Source organism: Coregonus lavaretus (genome assembly GCF_964263955.1).
Source record: "Coregonus lavaretus genome assembly, chromosome: 6".
NCBI classification, from domain to species: domain Eukaryota; kingdom Metazoa; phylum Chordata; class Actinopteri; order Salmoniformes; family Salmonidae; genus Coregonus; species Coregonus lavaretus.
Genome location: NC_139993.1, coordinates 8,459,063 through 8,482,854, shown reverse-complemented (window position 1 = coordinate 8,482,854; position 23,792 = coordinate 8,459,063). Strand labels below are relative to the sequence as shown.

General features: G+C 43.2%; 1 long non-coding RNA gene across 1 annotated transcript; it reads left to right on the top strand.

The window, feature by feature from the left end:
* The first annotated feature begins 1,271 nt into the window (after positions 1-1,271).
* On the top strand, positions 1,272-23,337 carry LOC311131504. The gene is made up of 3 exons (XR_014613430.1): positions 1,272-1,350; positions 1,587-1,632; positions 23,262-23,337. It is a non-coding gene; the product is annotated as an uncharacterized lncRNA (long non-coding RNA).
* Positions 23,338-23,792: the final 455 nt, after the last annotated feature.

Here is a 23,792-nt window from a genome sequence, read left to right as displayed (position 1 = left end):
AGTCCGGGCTTTGGCTCTGGCGTTGTCTTGGCTGTGTGCTTAGGGTTGTTGTCCTGTTAGAAGATGAACCTTCGCCCCAGTCTGAGGTCATGAGCGCTCTGGAGCAGGTTTTAATCAAGGATCTCTCTGTACTTTGTTCCATTCATCTTTCCCTCGATCTTGACTAGTTTCCCAATCCCTGCCGCTGAAAAACATCCCCACAGCATGATGCTGCCACCACCATGCTTCACTGTAGAGATGGTGCCAGGTTTCCTCCAGACGTGATGTTTGGCATTCAGGCCAAAGAGTTCAATCTTGGTTTCATCAGACCAGAGAATCTTGTTTCTCATTGTCTGAGAGTCTTTAGGTGCCTTTTGGCAAACTCCAAAGGGCTGTCATGTGCCTTTTACTGAGGAGTGGCTTCCGTCTGGCCACTCTACCATAAAGGCCTGATTGGTGGAGTGCTGCAGAGATGGTTGACCTTCTGGAAGGTTCTCCCATCTCCACAGAGGAACTCTAGAACTCTGACAGAATTACCCTCGCTTGGTCACCTTCCTGACCAAGGCCCTTCTCCCCCGATTGTTCAGTTTGGCCGGGCGGCCAGCTCAAGGAAGAGTCTTGGCGGTTCCAAACTTCTTCCATTTAAGAATGATGGAGGCCACTGTGTTCTTGGGGACCTTCAATGCTGCAGAAGGATGATCAATGGAAACAGAATGCACCTGAGCTCAATTTCGAGTCTCATACAAAGGGTCTGAATACTTATGTGAATAAGGTATCTGTTTTTTATTTTTAATACATTTGCAAAAAATGTCTAAAAACCTGTTTTTGCTTTGTCATAATGGGGTATTGTGTGTAGATTGATGAGGATTTTTATTTATTTAATCCATTTTAGAATAAGGCTGTAAAGTAACAAAATGTGGAAAAAGTCAAGGGGTCTGAATACTTTCCGAATGCACTGTACATGTCAGCAGGGATGGAAATTAAGCTAGCCCGGGTCTAGTAGTTTTCAGACTGGGCTAGTAGACAATGTGCCAAACTAGCCTGACACTGCAGTGAAATGTAGCCTTTACAAACATCGCATGCCACAGATTTAGGACCTGAATGTAGAAATCGGGGTCTGTTGGCCACTACCCAAAATCCTTATGTTACATCCCTGCATGTCAGTCCCTTTCAGACGATCCCCCTATCAATTTTGACTTTATGTCCCCTTTTCCCCATGTTTTAGACATGAAGCGTGACATGTGGAACATCAGGCTCACCCCATGAGAAGCAGTGCATGATCAACGCCACCCTCAGCAAGGATATCTGCTGGAAGTGATGTCTCTCCCATCTTGCATTAACCAGAAAAGGAAGCTCCACACAACAAAGGGGGTAAGAAATAATTTAAACATCACAGATAACAATTCCCACTGTGCCCATGATAAAATGCAATGTGAATTGTGTTGTGCTACTGAATGAAACTGTGAGGAGATGCACTCAGACCAGCCTTTGTGATTGAACTTACGTTAACTACATTACTTTAGTTGGCTGATTTGAGCAAAACTTGTATGTAATATAACCTATTCTGGGAGCCTATTGTTTGTGTATGATCTTTATTAATTGTTCAGGTACAGACAGGAATGACTGGGGCCTTCAGCAAGTAAGACACAGAGGGTAAGAAATAATTTGACCATCACAGATATAAATTCCCAATGTGCCCATGATAAAGTTAACTACATAACTTTAGTTGGCTGCTTTGTGCAAAACTTGTATTTAATATAACCTATTCTAGGAGCCTAGTGTGTGTATGAACTGTGTAATATTTTTCAACCATTTGTTTCCCTGAAAACATGTACTGCATTTTATTAGGATACCCATTAGCTGTTGCGAAAGCAGCAGCTACTCTTCCTGGGGTCCACACAAAACATGAAACATGACATAATACAGAACATTAATAGACAAGAACAGCTCAAGGACAGAACTACATCAATTTATAAAAGGCTCACGTAGCCTACATATCAATACATACACACAAACTATCTAGGTCAAATAGGGGAGAGGCGTTGTGCCGTCAGGTGTTGTTTTATCTGGTTTTTTTAAACCAGGTTTGCTGTTTATTTGAGCAATCTGAGATGGAAGGGAGTTCCATGCAATCATGCCTCTATATAATACTGTATGCATTCTTGAATTTGTTCTGGATTTGGGGACTGTGAAAAGACCCCTGGTGGCATGTCTGGTGGGGTAAGTGTGTGTCAGAGCTGTGTGTAAGTTGACTATGCAAACAATTTGGGATTTAACACATGAATGTTTCTTATAAAAAGAAGAAGTGATGCAGTCAGTCTCTCCTCAACTCTTAGCAAAGAGAGACTGGCATGCATAGTATTTATATTAGCCCTCTAATTACAATGAACAGCAAGACAGCCCACTCTGTTCTGGGCCAGCTGCAGCTTAACTAGGCCTTTCCTGGCAGCACTCGACCACACGACTGGACAATGATCAAGATAAAACAAAACTAGAGCCTGCAGGACTTGCTTTTTGGAGTGTGGTGTCAAAAAAGCATATCTTTATTACGGACAGACCTCTCCCATCTTTACAACCATTGAATCTATATGTTTTGACCATGAGAGTTTACAATGTAAGGTAACACCAAGTAATTTAGTCTCCTCAACTTGTTCAACAGCCACACAATTCATTGCCAGATTCAACTAAGGTCTAGAACTAAGGAAATGATTTGTACCAAATACAATGCTCTTAGTTTTAGAGATGTTCAGGACCAGTTTATTACTGGCCACCTATTCCAAAACAGACTGCAACTCTTTGTTAAGGGTTTCAGTGACTTCGTTAGCTGTGGTTGCTGATGCGTATATGGTTGAATCATCAGCATACATGGATACACATGCTTTGATTAATGCCAGTGGCAGGTCATTGGTAAAAATAGAAAAGAGATGCACTGCGGTACACCACACTTTACATTTTTGACATTAGAGAAGCTTCCATTAACGAAAACCCTTTGAGTTCTATTAAATAGATAGCTCTGAATCCACAATATAGCAGAGGTTGAAAAGCGATAACACATACAGTACCAGACAAAAGTTTGGACACACCTACTCATTCAAGGGTTTTCTTTATTTTTACTATTTTCTACATTGTAGAATAATCATGAAGACATCAAACTATGAAATAACACATATGGAATCATGTAGTAACCAAAAAAGTGTTAAACAAATCGAAATATATTTTATATTTGAGATTCTTCAAAATAGCCACCCTTTGCCTTGATGACAGCTTTGCACACTCTTGGCATTCTCTCAACCAGCTTCATGAGGTAGTCACCTGGAATACATTTCAATTAACAGGTGTGCCTTCTTAAAAGTTGATTTGTGGAATTACTTTCCTTCTTAATGCGTTTGAGCCAATCAGTTGTGTTGTGACAAGGTAGGGTTGGTATACAGAAGATAGCCCTATTTGGTAAAAGACCAAGTCCATATTATGGCAAGAACAGCTCAAATAAGCAAAGAGAAACGACAGTCCATCATTACTTTAAGACATGGAGGTCAGTCAATCCAGAAGATTTCAAGAACTTTGAAAGTTTCTTCAAGTGCAGTCGCAAAAACCATAAAGCTCTATGATGAAACTGGCTCTCATGAGGACTGCCACAGGAAAGGAAGACCCAGAGTTACCTCTGCTGCAGAGGTTAAGTTCATTAGAGTTACCAGCCTCAGAAATCGGCAATTAACTGCACCTCAGATTGCAGCCCAAATAAATGCTTCACAGAGTTCAAGTAACAGACATAGAGTTGAAGTCGGAGGTTTACATACACCTTAGCCAAATACATTTAAACTCAGCTTTTCACAATTCCTGACATTTAATCCTAGTAAAAATTCCCTGTCTTGGTCAGTTACGATCACAACTTTATTTTAAGAATGTGAAATGTCAGAATAATAGTAGAGAGAATTATTTATTTCAGCTTTTATTTCTTTCATCACATTCCCAGTGGGTCAGAAGTTTACATACACTCAATTAGTATTTGGTAGCATTGCCTTTAAATTGTTTAACTTGGGTCAAATGTTTCGGGTAGCCTTCGACAAGCTTCCCACAATAAGTTGGGTGAATTTTGGCACATTCCTCCTGACAGAGCTGGTGTAACTGAGTCAGGTTTGTAGGCCTCCTTGCTCGCACACGCTTTTTCAGTTCTGCCCACAAATGTTCTATAGGATTGAGGTCAGGGCTTTGTGATGGCCACTCTAATACCTTGACTTTAATGTCCTTAAGCCATTTTGCCACAACTTTGGAAGTATGCTTGTGGTCATTGTCCATTTGGAAGACCCATTTGTGACCAAGCTTTAACTTCCTGACTGATGTCTTGAGATGTTGCTTCAATATATCCACATAATTTTCCTTCCTCATGATGCCATCTATTTTGTGAAGTGCACCAGTCCCTCCTGCAGCAAAGCACCCCCACAGCATGATGCTGCCACCCCCGTGCTTCACGGTTGGGATGGTGTTCTTCGGCTTGCAAGCCTTCGCCTTTTTCCTCCAAACATAACGATGGTCATTATTGCCAAACAGTTCTATTTTTGTTTCATCAGACCAGAGGACAATTCTCCAAAAAGTACGATCTTTGTCCCCATGTGCATTTGCAAACTGTAGTCTGGCTTTTTTATGGCGGTTTTGGAGCAGTGGCTTCTTCCTTGCTGAGCGGCCTTTCAGGTTAAGCCAGGGTTGTGGGTTTGATTCCCACAGGGGGCCAGTATGAGAAAAAAAAAAAGGAAAAAAAAGTATGGATAAGAACATCTGCTAAAAATGACTAAAATGTAAAATGTGTGTATATATATATACAGTGGGGAAAAAAAGTATTTAGTCAGCCACCAATTGTGCAAGTTCTCCCACTTAAAAAGATGAGAGAGGCCTGTAATTTTCATCATAGGTACACGTCAACTATGACAGACAAATTGAGATTTTTTTTCTCCAGGAAATCACATTGTAGGATTTTTAATGAATTTATTTGCAAATTATGGTGGAAAATAAGTATTTGGTCACCTACAAACAAGCAAGATTTCTGGCTCTCACAGACCTGTAACTTCTTCTTTAAGAGGCTCCTCTGTCCTCCACCAGTTACCTGTATTAATGGCACCTGTTTGAACTTGTTATCAGTATAAAAGACACCTGTCCACAACCTCAAACAGTCACACTCCAAACTCCACTATGGCCAAGACCAAAGAGCTGTCAAAGGACACCAGAAACAAAATTGTAGACCTGCACCAAGCTGGGAAGACTGAATCTGCAATAGGTAAGCAGTTTGGTTTGAAGAAATCAACTGTGGGAGCAATTATTAGGAAATGGAAGACATACAAGACCACTGATAATCTCCCTCGATCTGGGGCTCCACGCAAGATCTCACCTCGTGGGGTCAAAATGATCACAAGAACGGTGAGCAAAAATCCCAGAACCACACGGGGGGACCTAGTGAATGACCTGCAGAGAGCTGGGACCAAAGTAACAAAGCCTACCATCAGTAACACACTACGCCGCCAGGGACTCAAATCCTGCAGTGCAAGACGTGTCCCCCTGCTTAAGCCAGTACATGTCCAGGCCCGTCTGAAGTTTGCTAGAGTGCATTTGGATGATCCAGAAGAGGATTGGGAGAATGTCATATGGTCAGATGAAACCAAAATTGAACTTTTTGGTAAAAACTCAACTCGTCGTGTTTGGAGGACAAAGAATGCTGAGTTGCATCCAAAGAACACCAATCCTACTGTGAAGCATGGGGGTGGAAACATCATGCTTTGGGGCTGTTTTTCTGCAAAGGGACCAGGACGACTGATCCGTGTAAAGGAAAGAATGAATGGGGCCATGTATCGTGAGATTTTGAGTGAAAAACTCCTTCCATCAGCAAGGGCATTGAAGATGAAACGTGGCTGGGTCTTTCAGCATGACAATGATCCCAAACACACCGCCCGGGCAACGAAGGAGTGGCTTCGTAAGAAGCATTTCAAGGTCCTGGAGTGGCCTAGCCAGTCTCCAGATCTCAACCCCATAGAAAATCTTTGGAGGGAGTTGAAAGTCTGTGTTGCCCAGCGACAGCCCCAAAACATCACTGCTATAGAGGAGATCTGCATAGAGGAATGGGCCAAAATACCAGCAACAGTGTGTGTAAACCTTGTGAAGACTTACAGAAAACGTTTGACCTGTGTCATTGCCAACAAAGGGTATATAACAAATTATTGAGAAACTTTTGTTATTGACCAAATACTTATTTTCCACCATAATTTGCAAATAAATGCATTAAAAATCCTACAATGTGATTTTCTGGAGAAAAAAAATATTTTTAACCGACTTGCCGACTTGCCAAAACTATAGTTTGTTAACAAGAAATATGTGGAGTGGTTGAAAAACTAGTTTTAATGACTGCAACTTAAGTGTATGTAAACTTCCGACTTCAACTGTATCTCAACATCAACTGTTCAGAGGACACTGCGTGAATCAGGCCTTCATGGTCGAATTGCTGCAAAGAAACCACTACTAAAGGACACCAATAATAGGAAGAGACTTGCTTGGGACAAGAAACATGAGCAATGGACATTAGACCAGTGGAAATCTGTCCTTTGGTCTGATGAGTCCAAATTTGAAATTTGTGGTCCCAAACGCCGTGTCTTTGTGAGACGCAGAGTAGGTGAACAGATGATCTCCGCATGTGTGGTTCCCACCATGAAGCATGGAGGAGGAGGTGTGATGGTGTGGGGATTCTTTGCTGGTGACACTGTCTGTGATTTATTTAGAATTCAAGGCACACTTAACCAGCATGGCTACCACAGCATTCTGCAGCAATACGCCATCCCATCTGGTTTGCGCTTAGTGGGACTTTCATTTGTTTTTCAACATGACAATGACCCAAAACACACCTCCAGGCTGTCTACGGGCTATTTGACCAAGAAGGAGAGTGATGGAGTGCTGCATCAGATGACCTGGCCTCCACAATCACCCGATCTCAACCCAATTGAGATGGTTCGGGATGAGTTGGACCTCAGAGTGAAGGAAAAGCAGCCGACAAGTGCTCAGCATATGTGGGAACTCCTTCAAGACTGTTGGAAAAGCAATCCAGGTAAAGCTGGTTGAGAGAATGCCAAGAGTGTGCAAAGCTGTCATCAAGGCAAAGGGTGGCTACTTTGAAGAATCTCAAATATAAAATATATTTTGATTTGTTTAACACTTTTTTGGTTACTACATGATTTCATATGTGTTATCTCCTCGTTTTGATGTCTTCACGATTATTCTACAATGTAGAAAATAAACTCAGCAAAAAAAGAAACGTCCTCTCACTGTCAACTGCGTTTATTTTCAGCAAACTTAACATATGTAAATATGTGTATGAACATAACAAGATTCAACAACTGAGACATAAACTGAACAAGTTCCACAGACATGTGACTAACAGAAATTGAATAATGTGTCCCGATCCTGTACAGGTGTTGTTACACGTGGTCTGCCACTGCGAGGACGATCAGCTGTCCGTCCTGTCTCCCTGTAGCGCTGTCTTAGGCGTCTCACAGTACGGACATTGCAATATATTGCCCTGGCTACATCTGCAGTCCTCATGCCTCCTTGCAGCATGGCTAAGGCACGTTCACGCGGATGAGCAGGGACCCTGGGCGTCTTTCTTTTGGTGTTTTTCCAGAGTCAGTAGAAAGGCCTCTTTAGTGTCCTAAGTTTTCATAACTGTGACCTTAATTGCCTACCGTCTGTAAGCTGTTAGTGTCTTAACGACCGTTCCACAGGTGCATGTTCATTAATTGTTTATGGTTCATTGAACAAGCATGGGAAACAGTGTTTAAACCCTTTACAATGAAGATATGTGAAGTTATTTGGATTTTTACGAATTATCTTTGAAAGACAGGGTCCTGAAAAAGGGACGTTTCTTTTTTTGCTGAGTTTAGTAAAAATAAAGAATAACCCTTGAATGAGTAGGTGTGTCCAAACTTTTGATTGGTAGTGTCCGTTTTCTCAACAACAGGTTATGGTCAATAATATCAAAGGCTGCACTGAAATCTAACAGTACAGCTACCACAATCTTCTTCTTCTTAATTTAGTTCAACCAATCATCAGTCATTTGTGTCAGTGCAGTACATGTTGACTGCCCTTCTCTATAAGCATGCTGAAAGTCTGTTGTTAATTTGTTTACAGAGAAATAGCATTGTATTTGGTCAAACACCATTTTTTCCAACAGTTTGCTAAGAGCTGGACCAGTAAAGGCCGCTTTACCACGCTTTGGTAGCGGAATGACTTTGGCTTCCCTCCAGGCCTGAGGACAAAGACTTTCCTCTAGGCTCAGATTAAAGATATGACCAATAGGGGTGGCTATAGAGTTATCTACCATCCTCAGTAGCTTTCCATCTAAGTTGTCAATGCCAGGAGATTTGTCATTGATCGATAACAAGAATTTCCACTGAACTCTATCGAAGGCCTTTTCGGCATTGAAAGAGACAATGAGTGCAGGATCTTTAAATCTGCCAAGGTGGTTTATGATATTCAAAGCACGTGTCACATTGTCCGTTCCAAATCTGGATTTGACAAAGCCAGTCTGATCAGGTTTAATGAGGTCTGGTAGTAGCGCCCTTCCGTCCATTCTGGGATTCTGACCACACGTATGTTCTGTCTCCGGGAACGTTTTTCCTGTTCATCTAGACTAACCTTTAGCTTCACGTTCTCTGAGGTAAGCCCGTCGTTTTTGGTCTCCCAATTCGGTAAACCGCTTATCGATGTCGGTCAACTACGTTTCCATATCCTTTATTTTTTGGGTTTGTGTCGCGACAGTTGTTTGTAGTGTCACCATAGTTGACAGGACTTTTGTCATAATTTCAGCTCGTAGACTTGACACAGAGGAACGAAGTTCGGTCATGAAATCAGAGCGTAGTGTAGCCATTTCTGCGCGAATGGTGACTAGCATCTCCATAACATTAGCATCCATAACGTTGTTGCTAGTCTTCGTTGTGTCTTCTTGTTTACCGTTTCATCTCGCTTTCCCAGTTCCAGACCTATCCAAGAATGCCACCCAAATGTTGCTAGAGCCAGTAGATGTGCAGAGTGTGTACTCGTTTTGATAGATAAAAGGTTAAAACATAAGAGTATCAACCCTTAGCAGAGAGGCCTCGGAACACATCTTTAAATAGCCGTGTTGAATCCTCACCCCCCATTATTAATATTTTTTTATGCATGAGTAGTATGGCTCACTGTTCGTTGTTGGCATTTGCTACCTAAGTCTGCCCACTTTGCCATTGAATTAATCATTAAAATAATTGCCAATATCAAATGGTTTTGTGATGAATAAGCCATCTGATTTGATGCAAGATGGAGTTGAATTTGTCTTTCTGCCCATAATTTCATTTGAAGTACTCCAATGTTTTTTTTCTCCATCATTTATACCATTGATCTTGGCTTCATAATACAGTTTCTTCTTCTTTTTGTTGAGTTTAGTCGCATAATTTCTCAATTTGCAATAAGTCAGCCAGTCAGATGTTCAGCCAGACTTACTAGCCACTCCTTTTGCCCCATCTCTTTCAACCATACAGTTTTTCAATTCCTCATCAATCCATGTAGTCTTAACAGTTCTAGCAGTCAGTTTCTTAACAGGTGCATGTTTATCAATAATTGGAAGAAGCAATTTCATAAATTCATCAAGTACAGCGTCTAGCAGACCAACAAATATTTTTTACATCATCCACATAAGAGTCACAGCAAAATATTTTGTATGATCTGGTATACACTATTTTAGGCCCAGCTTTTGGAACTTTGGCTTTCCTGGATATAGCCTCTATATTGTAATCACTGCATCTAATGGGTACGGATACAGCTTTAGAAAAAGTATTAGTAAAAATGTGATCGATACATGTGGATGATCTTGTTCCTGGTAAATTGATTAATAACCTGAACCAGATTACAGGCACTGGTTACAGTGAGAAGCTTCCTCTTGAGCGGACAGCTTGATGAAAACCAGTCAATATTCAGGTCCCCAAGAAAGTAGATCAGCTTTAATATTGCAGATAGATTGTAACTTCCATCAATGTAATTGTCTGCATCACTTCCAATCCCCCATATGTTTTTTTCCCCCTCGCAAATATATATATGCATATATATATATATACATACATACATACATACATACATACATACATACATACACACATTGTCGCTCTGGATAAGAGTGTCTGCTAAATGACTAAAATGTAAATGTAAAAATGTAATGTAAATGTAATACACATACATACACATACATACACACATGCACACATACACATCCTTTAAAAATGTGTTATTTCCCTTTATTATCTTCCAATCCCACCACCCCTTCCCTAATTGGAGTAAACTAGTGAACAACAACGCTTAGGCCTCTACTTCCAGCTTATACATACTATATACATTTTATGGACACAGTCAATTTTACAATAATTATATTTTGTTTGTTTTTACTCCTGAACTTCCTCTACCCTCAACCTCTCCGATCATTTTCATGATGTCCATCCGGTTTGCTTCTATATGTCAGACCATATCTTTCTAACTGTGCTCTTTCACAAAAGCTCTCAACCTATAACCTATATACTTATTATGCTTATTTTGGACACAGTATGCTTACATTATTAGTTATCTTTCCTGGGTAGCTTATCAGAGATAGACAATATAAGTCTGCCAGAGGTCGTCATGCTGGATGGGGATGGAGGCTTTGGTGGTCCGAACAACAAAGAAGCAGGTGTCCCTTCCAGTGATGTGGAGTTGACCTTGGACCTGGTGCCAGTAAGGATGGACTTCACGGAGGCTGTAAGACCCTCCCTCCTTGATATAGAAATTCTTCAACTTCACTGCCTTCTCAATGGTAAAGTCCCTTGCACCATAGGGACACTTGACCTCCACCACTGCTGTGGTGCCCACCAGACCATCCGGTGAGGCACCCAGGATCCCAGACCCCGTGACCCAAAGCCCTGACTCCTGCACATCCATCCTTGTAGCCATTTTGAATTCCTTGTTGCCCTCCTCTTCATTATGTGCCCCACTTTACAGACAACACAGTAACACCTCAAGAACATGCCCACTTCCTGATTGACCCTTTTTACCTGTCCATTAGCTTGAGGACGGTACCCAGATGTGAGACTGACCGAGACCCCCAGGCGTTCCATGAACGCTTTCCATATGCCTGAGGTGAACTGAGGGCCACGGTCTGACACAATGTCCTCTGGGATCCCTTGGTGCCGGAAGACGTGCGTAAAAAGAGCCTCCACGGTTTGCATGGCCGACGGGAGCCCAGGCAGAGGAAGGAGGCGACAAGCTTTGGAAAACCGGTCCACAACAACGAGAACGGTGGTGTTCCCCTGGGAGTGGGGAAGGTCAGTGACAAAGTCCACCGAGAGATGAGACCAGGGTCGTTATGGAACCGGCAGGGGAAGGAGCTTTCCATAAGGGAGGTGTCTGGGTGTCTTTGACTGGGCACAGATGGAGCAGGAAGAGACGTAAACCCGGACATCCCTAGCCAAGGTGGACCACCAGTACTTCTCAGTCAGGCAGGCGATGGTACGGCCTATCCCAGGATGACCCGACATAGGTGGCGGTCACACACACCCGTGGGCGCGTAGGCGCGGTTCTCCGGGCACTGTGCAGGTGCGGGTTCCGTATGCAGGGCCTGCTGTATGTCGGCATCCACGTCCCACACCACTGGTGCGATGATACGGAATGGAGGGATGATGGGGGGTCTCCTCTCTCTGCCTCTCCTCTGCGTCACAGAGGCGAGACAGGGCGTCCGCCTTCACGTTTTAGAGCCTGGCCTATAGGAAAGCATGAATTGGAACCTGGCGAAGATTAGAGCCCACCTGGCCTGTCTCGGGTTTAGACTCTTCGCTGCCCTGATGTACTCCAGGTTGCAGTGGTCTGTCCACACCAGGAAAGGGTGTTTGGACCCCTCCAGCCAGTGCCTCCACGCCTTCAGAGCCTTCTTGACCGCCAAGAGTTCCTGGTCCCCTACGTCGTAGTTCCTCTGGGCAGGGCTAAGTTGCTTGGAGTAGAAGGCGCAGGTCGTAGTTTTGGAGGGGTTCCGGTGCGCTGGGACAGCACTGCCCGACTCCTACTTCGGAGGCATCCACCTCGACGATGAAAGGGAGTGAGGGGTCGGGATGTGCCAGCACGGGAGCCGTGGTGAAGCGTCTCGAATGCCCTCACCGCCTCCGCCGTCCAACGAAGCCGCTGGGGACCTCCTCTCAGCAGGGAGGTAAGAGGCACGACCACCGTGCTGAACCCCGGATGAACCTCCAGAAATAGTTGGCGAACCCCAGGAATCGCTGGACTGCTTTCACGGAGTTGGGGATGGGCCATGACCTGAATGCGCTGACGCGTTGCTCCTCCATCTCCACTCCCTCTGTGGATATGAGGTAGCCCAAAAAGGACACGGACCGCTGGAAAAACAAACATTTTTCTTGTTTAACATATAGGTTATGCTCCAACAGTCTTCCCAGCACAGACCTGACTAACGAGACATTCTGGGCTCGGTCAGCAGAATAGACCAAAATGTTGTCTATATAAACTACACCCCATCCCAGCATGTCCCGAAACACTTAGTTAATAACGGCCTGTAAGACTGAAGCAGCATTAGACAGGCATAGGGCATGGGACGGGGTGCAGTAGAAAAAGTCCGTGGAAAATACCGTCTTCCATTCGTCGCCTGCACAAATGCGCACTAGATTGTCTAGACACCGCGACACACCTCCCCTGACACTCCTGCGACCAACCCAGCAGTCTCCTCTCAGACCAGGAAATAACAGGGTTATGCCAACTCAACCATGGGAGACCTAAAACAACGGGGTGCGTGGAGGTGTCTATAATCAAAAAGGTGATCTGTTCTAAATTATTGTCATGGGTCAGCAGAGAAACGGGAACAGTGATGTGATGTACGAGCCCCGTCCCTATTGTATGATTATCCAGGGCTCGAACAGGAATGGGTGACTGTAGGGGAACCAAAGGAATGCGTAATGCAGTGGCCAGTGCCCTATCTATCTAAAAGATTCCTGGCTGCTCCGGAATCAATCAGAGCTAGCGGGAGTGAGGGGCTAGGGTTTTCAGGGAATTTAATGGAAAAACACACTGGTTGAGTTGACAGAAAAGGAGAGGAGATCTTGCATCCTACCTGGGTTGGAGCAGGGGAATTCCCTAGCTTGTCACCTCCTCGCCTATTAGTGGATAGAGGGCAGGTCGGGGAGAAATGACCCCTTTCTCCACAATACTAGCAGAAGCCCAGATTCCTCCTTCTCCTACGCTCTACCTCGGGCAAACGTGCAGAGCCCTCCTCCATCGGCTCTGGCCACGGAGCAGGTGTAGCCATGGGCTCCAGATTCCGCGCAGGTCTTCGTCGGGACCGCAGGAGGTTGTCCAACCGGATCACCATGCGGATGAGCTGGTCGAGTGACAGGTTGTCATCACGGCAGGCTAACTCTCTATGTACGTCCTCCTGCAGTCCACTGCGGAAAACGGTGACCAGAGCCAACTTGTTCCATCTGGTGGAGGCCGCGATGGTCCGGAACTCCAGGGCGAACTCCGAGGCGGTCCTAGATCCCTGGCGTCGTCGGCATAGACGCTCACCACCCTCTCGGCTCTCCACAGGATGATCAAACACCGACCGGAAGAGGAGGGTGAAGCGCTCGTAGGACTCGCCCGTTTCCCAGACCGCGGCACCCCAGTCCAGGGCCCTTCCGGTCAGTGCCGAGATGACTATGGCAACCCTGTCTCTCCTGGAGACAGCCTCAGCGTAGCGAGCAAGGTACAGGTCGCATTGCAGAAGGAATCCCTTGCATCTCACTGGCGCACCATCGAAGCGCTCCGGCAGGGACAGGGGTATTCCGCGGACTGGCTCAGATGGGACGGAGGCAGGTAGTGGTGGTGTGGGGGCTGGTGCCAGAACCGGTGCTGGAGACTGGAGGGACTGCACATTCCTCTCCAAACGCAGGATGGTTGCCAGCACGCTGTCCATGGCGCTGCAGAGTCTGGAGAGACAGTCCTCATGATGCTGGACTGTCTCTAAGATGGTTGCCAGCTCGGCCTTTCCCACTGTCTCCAATTTGCTGGGTCGATTATTCTGTCACGTTGAATAATGATTAGAAGACAGGCGCAGGAATACGTATTATTTTTTTGTATTACTCCACCCAACACCAGGTACGTCATACAAAACGATGGGGACGAAGCCCAAAACAAGCACGTATATAACACAGGGATGGTTCCCAAACAAAAGAGCGAGGTGTAAACCTCTAAACAATACACGGGACGAGACCTGTAAAAACAAGAGCACAATACACGGTACTCACGAGACCAACGGACATCGGACAATAATCGACAAGGACAATGTGGAACAGAGGGCACATATATACACATGCTAATCAGGGGAAATGGGAACCAGGTGTGCGTAATGAGACAAGACAGTCCGGGGTTGGTGGTAATGATCCAGGTCAGTGACGCCTAGAAGACCGGTGATGTAGACCTCCGGAGCTGGTGAACGGAATGAGCAGCAGTACCGGGGGGATCCGTGACAATAGTGGTGGCTGCGTCATGTTATGGGTATGCTTGTAATCGTTTAGGACTGGGGGATTTTCAGGATGAAAAAGAAACGGAATGGAGCTAAGCACAGGCAAAATCCTAGAGGAAAACCTGGTTCAGTCTGCTTTCCACCAGGCATTGGGAGATGAATTCCCCTTTCAGCAGGACAATAACCTAAAACACAAGGCTAAATCTACGCTGGAGTTGCTTACCAAGAAGACAGTGAATGTTCCTGCCAAGTTACAGTTTTGACTTTAATCTACTTGAAAATCTATGGCAAGACCTGAAAATGGTTGTCTAGTAATGATCAACAACCAATTTGGGCAAATGTTGCACAATCCAGGTGTGGAAAGCTCTTAGAGACTCACAGCTGTAATCGCTGCCAAAGGTGCTTCTACAAAGTATTTACTCAGTAGTGTGAATAATGTAAATGAGATAATTATGTAGGCCTATTTAATTTTCTATAAATGTGATCACTAGTTACCACAGCCACAACGTCAATATTGGCACTTGTCAAAATTCATGAAAAAAAATGTTTCTTAATTTAAGGTTAGGGTCAGGCATAAGGTTAGCAGTGAGGTTAGGGTTAGGTTTAAAATCAGATTTTAAGAAGATAAACTGTAGAAATAGGCGGGATTTATGACTTTGTGGCTGTGGTAACGAGTGACGACCGCACGCTTTGCTGCAGCTGCCCTCGAACCATTGCACACAGCGAATTAAATTTGAAAACTCTGTGCCCTAGGTGAAAACACTGTTCCAAAACATGATCAGCATTTTAATGACTGTTACAATTACTTTTAAAAATGTTGATCAATTACTTGACATTGTCTTATTAAACACAGTAGGCTAATAATAGTTACAGATGTATTTTTGACATGTCCAATGTCCAACGTCCATGGCTATACCCTATATAATTTGTAGCAATGTTGCAATTTGTAACCTCACTTATAAAAGTGATTATGTATTACAACCTATGACTTAACTGACCTGGTGTAGCTGGTGCAATCAAATTTACTTGACTTTGACTGCATTTGTTTGCTCTAAAGGTGATCATTATCCTTGTGCACCGCAGCCTATTCATAAACCGTCTCAGAGTAGGAATGCTGAGCTAGGATCAGGTCCTCCCTGTCCATATAATGTTATTCATTATGATCTGAAAAGCAAAACTGATCTAATATCAGCACTCCTACTCTGAGATGCTTTGTCAATATGCTACCAGACTTCCTGGGGGGTGAGGTTAATCAGTAGCCCAACTAGAATGATACACAGATGCCTGTTACACAATGCACACATTGTCTTTGATCAAAACTTCAATGATGTGGCATGTTCTGTCTGTCAATGGGAATTAAAAAAGGTAAGGGTCCTATATACTGTGGTTTCAGTATAGTGGATGGAAATAAAGGGCTAGGACCCACTGTATCAGACACTATTTCACCTGGGACATGTAAGTGTAAATACTGGTTAAAACCAGTTGAGCTGACAGCCGTTTTGCACTGTTTCGCTATGGCTTTAGTCATCAATCTAGCGAGAGAGCAATATTTTTAAAATGTAGTAATGTTTCCCCCCCCTAGAAAGCTATGACCTTTGGCTTTCACCTGGAATTGTTTATTTATGTCTGAGAAAAAACAAAACATTTCAACCCATATGGTCTAGTAGTACACAATAAAAGTATAATAAAACATATTCAAATATGATGATATGGTGGCGGTCTGTGTATATTTGTAAATAACAGCTGGTGCACAAATTCTAATATTAAGGAAGTCTCGAGGTTTTGCTCGCCTGAGGTAGAGTATCTCATGATAAGCTGTAGACAGTTTGTCTCTGTGAATGGTCTGTCCTCCGACAAATCAACTGTACATTTCGGTGTTCCTCAAGGTTCCGTTTTAGGACCACTATTGTTTTCACTATATATTTTACCTCTTGGGGATGTTATTCGAAAACATAATGTTAACTTTCACTGCTATGCGGATGACACACAGCTGTACATTTCAATGAAGCATGGTGAAGCCCCAAAATTGCCCTCGCTAGAAGCCTGTGTTTCAGACATAAGGAAGTGGATGGCTGAAAACTTTTTACTTTTAAACTCGGACAAAACAGAGATGCTTGTTCTAGGTCCCAAGAAACAAAGAGATCTTCTGTTAAATCTGACAATTCATCTTGATGGTTGTAAAGTCGTCTCAAATAAAACTGTGAAGGACCTAGGCGTTACTCTTGACCCTGATCTCTCTTTTGACGAACATATCAAGACTGTTTCAAGGACAGCTTTTTTCCATCTACGTAACATTGCAAAAATCAGAAATTTTCTGTCCAAAAATGATGCAGAAAAATTAATCCATGCATTTGTTACTTCTAGATTAGACTACTGCAATGCTCTATTTTCCGGCTACCCGGATAAAGCACTAAATAAACTTCAGTTAGTGCTAAATACGGCTGCTAGAATCCTGACTAGAACCAAGAAATTTGATCATATTACTCCAGTGCTAGCTTCCCTACACTGGCTTCCTGTTAAGGCAAGGGCTGATTTCAAGGTTTTACTGTTAACCTATAAAGCGTTACATGGGCTTGCTCCTACCTATCTTTCCGAGTTGGTCCTGCCGTACATACCAATACGTACGCTACGGTCACAAGACGCAGGCCTCCTAATTGTCCCTAGAATTTCTAAGCAAACAGCGGGAGGCAGGGCTTTCTCCTATAGATCTCCATTTTTATGGAACAGTCTGCCTACCCATGTGAGAGACGCAGACTCGGTCTCAACCTTTAAGTCTTTACTGAAGACTTATCTCTTCAGTAGGTCATATGATTGAGTGTAGTCTGGCCCAGGAGTGTGAAGGTGAACGGAAAGGCTGGAGCAACGAACAGCCCTTGCTGTCTCTGCCGGGCCGGTTCCCCTCTCCACTGGGGTTCTCTGCCTCTAACCCTGTTGCAGGGGCTGAGTCACTGGCCTGCTGGTGCTCTTTCATGCCGTCCCTGGGAGGGGTGCGTCACTTGAGTGGGTTGAGTTACTGACGTGATCTTCCTGTCTGGGTTGGCGCCCCCCCCCCCTTGGTTTGTGCTGTGGTGGAGACCTCTGTGGGCTATACTCGGCCTTGTCTCAGGATTGTAAGTTGGTGGTTGGGGATATCCCTCTAGTGGTGCGGGGGCTGTGCTTTGGCGGAGTGGGTGGGGTTATATCCTTCCTGTTTGGCCCTGTCCGGGGGTTTCTTCGGATGGGGCCACAGTGTCTCCGGACCGCTCCTGTCTCAGCCTCCAGTATTTATGCTGCAGTAGTTTATGTGTCGGGGGGCTGGGGTTAGTTGGTTATACCTGGAGTACTTCTCCTGTCTTATCCAGTGTCCTGTGTGAATTTAAGTATGCTCTCTCTAATTCTCTCGTTCTCTCTTTCTCTCTGAGAACCTGAGCCCTAGGACCATACGTCAGGACTACCGGGCATGATGACACCCTGCTGCCCCCAGTCCGCCTGGCCTTGCTGCTATTCCAGTTTCAACTGTTCTGCCTGCGGCTACGAAACCCCTACCTGTCCCAGACCTGCTGTTTTCAACTCTAAATGATCGGCTATGAAAAGCCAACTGAGAGACCTGAGCCCTAGGACCATACGTCGGGACTACCGGCCGTGGTGACTCCTTGCTATCCCCAGTCCGCCTGGCCTTGCTGCTATTCCAGTTTAAACTGTTCTGCCTGCGGTTATGGAACCCCTACCTGTCCCAGACCTGCTGTTTTAAACTCTAATGATCGGCTATGAAAAGCCAACTGAGATTTATTCCTGATTATTATTTGACCATGCTTGTCACTTATGAACATTTTTGAACATCTTGGCATGGTTCTGTTATAATCTCCACCCGGCACAGCCAGAAGAGGACTGGCCACCCCTCATAGCCTGGTTCCTCTCTAGGTTTCTTCCTAGGTTTTGCCTTTCTAGGGAGTTTTTCCTAGCCACCGTGCTTCTACACCTGCATTACTAGCTGTTGGGGTTTTAGGCTGGGTTTCTGTACAGCACTTCGAGATATTAGCTGATGTAAGAAGGGCTATATAAAATAAAATTGATTGATTGATTGATAGACCACACTATTTACCAAGAGAATTTTCATCTATACTTTTCGTAGCTATCTATTTACCACCACAAACCGATGCTGGCATTAAGACTGCACTCAACGAGCTGTATAAGGCCATAAGCAAACAAGAAAATGCTTATCCAGAGGCGGCACTCCTAGTGGCCGGGGACTTTAATGCAGGGAAACCTAAATCCATTTGACCAAATTTCCACCAGCATGTTAAATGTGCAACCAGAGGAAAACAAATTCTAGACCACCTTTACTCCACACACAGAGACGCGTACAAAGCTCTCCCTCGCCCTCCATTTGGCATATCTGACCATAATTCTATCTTCCTGATTCCTGCTTACAAGCAAAAACTAAAGCAGGAAGTACCAGTGACTCGCTCAATACAGAAGTGGTCAGATGACGCAGATGCTAAGCTACAGGACTGTATTGCTAGCACAGACTGGAATATGTTCCGGGATTCTTCCGACGGCATTGAGGAGTACACCACATCAGTCACTGGCTTCATCAATAAGTGCATCGATAACATCGTCCCCACATTGACTGTACGTACATACCCCAACCAGAAGCCATGGATTACAGGCAACATCCGCACTGAGCTAAAGGGTAGAGCTGCCGCTTTCAAGGAGCGCGACTCTAACCCGGACGCTTATAAGAAATCCCGCAATGCCCTCCGGCGAACCATCAAACAGGAAAACCGTCAATACAGGACTAAGATTGCATTGTACTACACAGGCTCCGACGCTCGTTAGATGTGGCAGGGCTTGCAAACTATTTGCATTGTATTCGGCGCATGTGACAAATAACTTGTTATTTTATTTGATAAAAATATAAAAGTATTCACACCCTTTGACTTTTTCCACATTTTGTTGTGTTACAGCCTGAATTTAAAATGGATTAGTAAAATTAGTAAAACATCTAAAATATCTTCAGCCAATGAGAATTAAACCCCTTTGTTATGGCAAGCCTAAATAAGTTCAGGAGTAAATATTTGCTTAACAAGTCACATAATAAGTTGCATGGACTCACTCTGTGTAAAATAATAGTGTTTAATATAATTTTTTTATGACTACCTTATCTCTGTACATTTTACATTTAAGTCATTTAGCAGACGCTCTTATCCAGAGCGACTTACAGGAGCAATTAGGGTTCAGTGCCTTGCTCAAGGGCACATCGACAGATTTTTCACCTAGTCAGCTCGGGGATTAGAACCAGCGACCTTTCGGTTACTGGCACAACGCTCTTAACCACTAAGCTACCTGTACCCCACACATGCAATTATCTGTAAGGTCCCTTAGTCGAGCAGTGAATTTCGAACACAGATTAAACCATAAAGACCAGGGAGGTTTTCCAATACCTCGCAAAGAAAGACACCTATTGGTAGATGGGTAAAAAAAAAAGCAGATATTGAATATCCCTTTTGGCATGGTGAAGTTATTAATTACACTTTGGATGGTGTATCAATACACCCAGTCACTACAAAGATACAAGCATCCTTCCTAACTCATTTACCGGAGATGAAGGAAACCGCTCAGGGATTTTACCATGAGGTCAATGGTGACTTTAAAACGGTTACAGAGTTTAATGGCTGTGATATGTGAAAACTGAGGATGGATCAACAACATTGTAGTTACTCCACAATACTAACCTAAATGACAGAGTGAAAAGAAGGAAGCCTGTACATAATAAAAACATTCCAAAACATGCATCCTGTTTGCAATAAGGCACTAAAGTAAAACTGAAAAAAATGTGGCAAAGAAATTAACTTTATGTTCTGAATACAAAGAGTTATGTTTGGGGCAAATCCAACACAACACATCACTGAGTACCACTCTTCGTATTTTCAAGCATGGTGGTGGCAGCATCATGTTATGGGTATGCTTGTCTTTTTTTACAATAAAAGGAAACGGAATAGAGCTAAGCACAGGCAAGATCCTAGAGGAAAACCTGTTTCAGTCTGCTTTCCAACAGACACTGGGAGACAAATTACCTTTCAACCAGACAATAACCTAAAACACAATATAAACTGGAGTTGCTTACCAAGACAACATTGAATGTTCCTGAGTGGCCTAGTTACAGTTCTGACATAAATCGGCTTGAAAATCTATGGCAAGACATGAAAATGGCTGTCTAGCAATGATCAACAACCATCTTGACAGAGCTTGAAGAATTTCAAAAAGAATAATGTGCAAATATTTTACAATCCAGGTGTGCAAAGCTCTTAGAGACGTACCCAGAAAGACTCAAAGCTGTAATCGCTGCCAAAAGTGATTTTAACATGTATTGTCTCAGGGGTGTTCAATACTTATGTAAATGAGATATTTTTGTATTTCATTTTCAATAAATGTGCAACATTTTCTAAAAACATATTTTCACTTCGTTATTATGGGGTATTTATTGTGTGTAGATGGGTGAGACAAGTCAAGGGGTATGAATACTTTCTGAAGGTACTGTACACGTAACAAAAGTATGCAAGAGGTGGAGCTTTCTTTGCATAGTCCTATTGTTACATGTATGAACAAGAGTCTGCTGAACTAACTAACCTGTATATCATGTGCATTGTTCAATGTGTGTAATGCTATATGTATGTTTTATGTCTTTACCCTTTTACCCTGTAAATTGTTAAAAGTGGATTTATATATATATATATATATATGTGTGCGTTTTATATATTTTATACATTTGTCTTAAATAATATCATAGGCACTACAGAGTGATATTGTTGGGGAATGTTACTAATACGCTAATGAAGAGGAATTTATCTTTCACGCACACACACACAGCCAAGAGGGTCGAGGTTGGATGGACCACACACACACACACACACACACACACACACACACACACACACACACACACACACACACTACAGGCTCTCCTAGGTTGAACATGCAAGGAATGTACTAATAATGACATATTAATTGAGTAACTATTGACTGTTACCTATGATAACCAACTAATAACCAGGCTGATGAGGCCTTAAGAACACATCCTTGTTTAAACTTTAATAACCAGCATAATACTGAAAACACTAACACTTAGTAAGAAAAGCAACATGTATGCTGAGACAGAAAGGCAAATTGGCTGAAATAGGCAGAAAGCAATATAAACATGATGACAGATGACTGATATGCAATTCGCTTACAATGGTGGTTCTTAGAGAATGTATCTCTTCACATCTTTTTCCAAGAGCAAACAGACTTGTTGTGAAGATGATTTATAATACTCTGTTGTTCGTTATCGAGCAGCTGCAAAATAGTTTGTCTTATTCGTCAAATCCCATGGTTTAGCCTGCCTATTATCAGCTGCAAGATTGCTTCGTTTCTATGATACATTTTCTAGACATTATTCATCTTCTCCTGTCTATGTACAAACGTCATTTATATTTTGCATATGCCTACCCACCATTCTATATTAACCAATCAAGTATCTGTCTTGTGTGACAATCAAAGAAGGAACTCTCAGGACAGGGCTAGTCAACTGGCGGTCCGCGAGCCAGATCCAGCCCGTTTATTAATTTAGACTGGCACTTGGTGGTTGTCTATAGTTTGGTTTATAGTGGGTTTTAGCGGTTTCTAGCGCCCATGTGGCATTCTGATTTATTTTTTCTTCATATGGATTTGTCTCTAGCGTTTGAACAGTTTAAGCTACAAAATATTCCTTTAAGCTACAAAATAAAGCTACGACTCTCAGGAACACCTACATGCCTTCTGTTTTCCTCTCTGATGCTCACAAGGACTTGTTAGAAGGGAGGGTGACAATGCAACTAATGACTGAGGGAAATTAATTCAAAGCATGCTTCCTTCAGACTGGAATTTGGCATTACCTGATTTGACATATCTTTGTGTTATTTATTGAGATGCTTAGTTTTCAGATGATTTTAAAATGACCTAATTACTTTCAAGAAGCTTTTAATAGTTGTTTAAATAAAAATAAATAATGGTGAGCGAGCGTTGCACCTTTTCAATGGTTATACAAATTTTGGGTTGCACCTCAACTCACACTGGTTGAGTGCCCTCGACTTCTTTCCTAATTACTTTTAGCAACATTTCATTTAAAGAAAAGTGCTTTATTGGTGTGTGTGTGTGTTGCTTTTTTATACAGTTCTTCCGAAGAATAAGCGCATGTGGAAAATGTACGGCCCCCCTGCAATTAACCTTTTTTACATCTGGCCCCGTAAGAATATAGTTGAGTAGCCCTGCTGTAGGACCTCCTCCTAAATCTACGGGTTTATAATACTCTGGCCTTATCATCCCTGTGTGTATTTCCCTGTGTACATCGTGTTATTAAAGAAGAAGAAGAGAAGTTCCGATTGTCTCCTCACCTTTCTTTGAAAATCAAATAAAAATTTCAATTTTGGGTCAGTAACCGAAAGGTTGCTGGTTCAATACCCGAGCCGACAAGGTGAAAAATCTATTGATGTGCCCTTGAGCAAGGCACTTTACCCTAATTTGGTCCAGGGGTGCCATACTACTGTGGCTGACCCTGTAAAACAACACATTTCAATGCATCTATTCGGTGTATGTGACAATAAAACATATTTTTTTTCATAAATGTTTTATCGACAATAAAGTGATCTTATCTCCCACACCCGAGAGTGCCTACACCACTGTGCGACGGACTATATATTAACTATAAAGAAATCCCTTTCAAGGCAAGCATCACTAGTCTTTGTCTGTTGTTTCCTAGTGTTCCATGATCTACAATGGCCACATCTACTGCAGAGCTGCTTCTGGCCACTCTGACAGAGCTGGATAAAGATGAATTGAAGACATTTAAATGGTACCTTAAGCAGCCTGATGGGTTTATCTCCCAGTTGGGCCTTCTCTCCCATCCCCAAAATGCCAGTTAGAGGGTGCTGGCAGAGAGGACATTGTGGACAAGATGGTGGAGACCTACAGCTATGTGACCACTCTGGATATCTCACTGGAGATCCTGAGGAAGATGAAACTCAACAATCTAGCTGAGAAGTTAATGACAGACTGTAAAAAAGGTAATTCAGAATTTTTATATTATTTCTGCTCATAAAGTTAATCATAACAAATGTTTGCCAACATTCATCTGTCTTTTGATGATAGTCAGACAACATTCTTGACAAACTTAATTTATTAGAGGAAAAGGGTCCTATAATGTTAGAGTGCTAACCAGTTAAATCCCCTCCCCTCTTTGTCCTAATGAGATGCCAGTGGTAAGGAAGAAAATGCTGGGAGAACATCCACC